Source organism: Cupressus sempervirens, chromosome 11, assembly GCF_028749045.1.
Source record: "Cupressus sempervirens isolate cs-2001-9-10 chromosome 11, ASM2874904v1, whole genome shotgun sequence".
NCBI classification, from domain to species: Eukaryota; Viridiplantae; Streptophyta; class Pinopsida; order Cupressales; family Cupressaceae; genus Cupressus; species Cupressus sempervirens.
This window is the reverse complement of record NC_143128.1, coordinates 593,649,777-593,653,701: the sequence shown is the minus strand read 5'-3', so window position 1 is coordinate 593,653,701 and position 3,925 is coordinate 593,649,777.

The following is a 3,925-nucleotide window of genomic DNA, read 5'->3' as shown; positions in this document are numbered from 1 at the left end:
AATTTATTAAAAAGTGATAAATAAATAAAAGTCTTATTAATTAAGTCACTTTATTATAAAGTTTTTAAAAAAAGGTGTTTCTCATTTATCAAACATTGCTTATGCAAATGAAGTCAACTTCTTGGAGGACTTTATATTCTCTTGGCTGGAATGAGTTGGGGTATGCTTGGATGATATTATTATTATGCTATTGGATTTATAGGAAATCTAATTGTTGAGCTTGGAGGATGAAATCCCTCTTTGCTAGCATTCTCTTAGCTGTTGAAAGACACCGTTAGGAGGATTATCAGGTGTTTTCATTCAAGAAACATAGTGGAATTTATTGGTGATTTTACACATGATTTAAGAACTCTGAAGTTTAGGTTATGTAGCTATGAATAGTGATTTTACCACAGTGCACATGAATAGTATTTATGCTATAGTGTGTGTGAATAGTGTTTTTGCTACAATGTGCATAAATAGTGATTTTGTGATAGTGCTTGTGAATAGTGATTTTTCTACAGTGTGCGTGAATAGTTTTTTTTGCTATAGTGTGCATGAACAATGTTTTACTATAGTGCGTGTGAATAGTGAAATTGCTACAATGTCATGAATAGTGCTGCTATAGTGCATGAACATTTTTGCATTGAGTTTTCTTGCCCACTCTTGCCAGTTAAAAAGTTAAGATGCTATCAATTCATCTGCAGATCACTACTTCCAGGTTCTTTCCATCATACTATTCATTTTAGGCATTGTAATTGTTAAATATCAGTCTGAATATTTGCTATAGCCTATAAGACAATTGTATGTAAATATTTCTATTGCAAAATAAATATTTTATCACCAAATAAGGAGGTTCTAGAGTTTGAATATTTATCACTGTATGTTTGCTTAGTGTTTGTCAAAATTCCATGTTGAAAATAACATTCTAATTGATAATACTTAGTAATCTGCAAGTCTCCTCAAAAAAACAAAAATAGGGTGGCCATTACAATAAGGTCCATAATCATGTCTATCTTTGGTAAAGGAAAATCATCTTTAGGACAAGCCTTGTTGAGATATCTAAAGTCAGTGTAAATTTCGATGTCAATAGATGGTTTTGTAATAGGTACCATGTTGGAGATCTATTCTGAATAATCAATAGGTCTAATAAATTTTGCAATGAGAATTTTTTCCAATTCTGCTTTTATTAACAAGGCTACCTTAGGGTGCATCTTTCTGAAGTTTTTCTTGATAGGCTTTGCCTTTGGATCTACAACCAAGTAATGTACAACTAGTGCTCAATCCAATCACATCATGTCTTGATAGGACCATGCAAAGTGACCAGTGTTTTCCATTAGTACTTCAAAAAATGATTCCTCTTGGGCTACTGGTAATGATGTGGAGATGCAAACAAGCCTTGGGATTTTTGTTGTACCAATGTTGATTGACTTTGTTTCCTCAGTGATGATAGATGATATTACTAGTTTGTTAGCTTGTAAGGGAAGGATGAAATCTCAATCTTTTGGTGCCTCTGAAAGGTTTTCACTGTCACATACATCCTTTATTGTTATTTCTTTTTTGATTGAGTCTAGTGGTGTTCCAAGGGAGTTTTCACCCAGAGATGCTCTAATTTTATTATTTTTTCCCCTTATTTTCACGTATTGACTAGAGATTTTCTCTGCCCAAAAGTAGCCCTTTGGGTCTAGTTTGTAGACATATGTTGTTGATACTTTGAATTTTTGGTGTGATGTTTCAGCTCCCATGAATCTTAGGAGTGCAATCTCACTTGGAAATTCATCAATATAGAGTATGCTAGGTTGGCCCCAATCAATGAGTTCAGGATGTATAAGTGGGATGTCTATGAGGTGAATGAATAGTTTACGAAGGATATATTCTCCTAGGTAGATGTCATTAGGGTTATCATCATAGACTCTATTTTCTACTTCCTGCAAGATGTTTTCAACTTACACAAGTTTATTTTGGATGTTAAGGAAAGCATGGCCATTCTTAGATGTGCCACTAGTTGTGGGTAATCCAAAGCCAAAGCCTTTCTTCTTTGTATTTTCATATGCAATTCCAATATTTTATGACCTAGTGATTACAACTTGATTACAATCTATAATCCCTTACAGCTCAATACTGCCGCAAGAAATTTTTTTCCCTTACAACTTAATACCGCTGTAAGAACCAATTTTTGCATCACCTTACAAAATAAACCTAACCCTAAGCCCTTTTATACAAGTATTTTTACCACTTTAGGGTTACAATTAATAATTACATGTTAGCCTAAAATCTTGATAAAATAGGGCCCAATTTTTAAAAAGTATGTAGAGTACTTCCCTGATCAGTCACCACAAACTAAAAATCTCCCACTTGGGGACTGATTAGACTCCACATTAGACAACAATTTCCCACTTGGAGACTAATCTTGTAGCAAGACCGCTACCACATGGGGCTCCCACTGGATCAAACCACCATGGACTGTGCTGTTCTTGTATACCTGTTCAGTCTAGAAGACCAACCAAAGCTAAAGAGGAATTCAACTTCTCCCTTGTCACTACCTTTGTAAACATATCCACTGGATCACCAACTATATGTAGCTTGTCCAGCTTTAACTGGCCATCATCTAAAACTAATCGAATGAAATGGTGCACAACTGTATGTGTTTGGTCTTGAAATGTAGAGAAAAATTCTTTGCAAGACGAATGACACTCTAACTATTTGTAAACAAATAAGTATCCCTCTAAGGGTGTCCCAATTCTTCCAAGAAGAACTGAAGCCATATCATCTCCTCAGTTTCCTTTGTAGCAAAAAAATACTTTGCCTCTGTAGTAGATAAATCATTTACCTTCTATAATCGAGAAACCCAACTCACGGTTGCCCCACCAATAGTAAATACATAACCTATAACACTCCCCTTGGTATCAATGTTCCCTATCAAATATGAGTCAACATATCCCTATAAATTAGTAGCGAGCCCCCAAAGTGTAAACACCTGTAAGATGTTCCTCTCAAATATTTGAGAATCCATTTGATTGCATGCCAATGCTCGATTCTTGGATGACTCATATACCTGCTAATGACTCCCACTGCATGTGTAATATTTAGCCTAGTACATACCATAGCATACATCAAAATTCCTACAATTGAAGCATAAGGTACCTTGGACATCTTATCCTCCTCTTCTTGTGTCTTCAGACACATCTCCTTAGTCAACTTCAAATGACTAGGTAAAAGTGTGCTGATAGCTTGAGCATTCTCCATAGAGAAATGTTGCAACACCTTCTCAACATAATCAGCCTGAGATAGCATCAATTTTTTATTCTTCCTATCTCTGCAAATCTTCATACCAAGGATTTGTTTTTCTACCCCCAAATCCTTCATATCAAAGGCATTTGCTAATTGGCATTTCAGCCCCTTAATGTGATCCATGTTAGACCCAACTACAAGCATATCATCAACATATAAATATAAAATAATGTAGCTATCATCATCCAACCACTTGAATGACACCTTCTATATCCATGCTCATACATAAACCTATCCAATTTCAGATACCATTGCCAATATGCTTGTTTCAAGCCATATAAACTTTTCTTCAATTTTCACACTAAGTTCTCCTTACCTTTGACCTCAAATCACCGTGGCTGAGCCATATATATCTCTTCATCCAAATCACCATGAAGGAAGACTATTGTAACATCAAGCTACTCCAATGCAAGTCTTCAATAACTGCAATACTTAAAATAGTACGGATAGAAGTCATTTTAACAACAGAAGAATATATCTCATCAAAATCGATGCCTTTTTTTTGTGCAAATCCTTTTACAACTAACCTGGCTTTAAATTTTTTCTTACCTGCTTCCTCTTCTTTCAACTTGTAAACCCATTTATTCTACAAAGCCTTTTTACCTACATACAACTTACATAAATCCCATGTGTTATTTTTCAGTAAAGAGTCCAT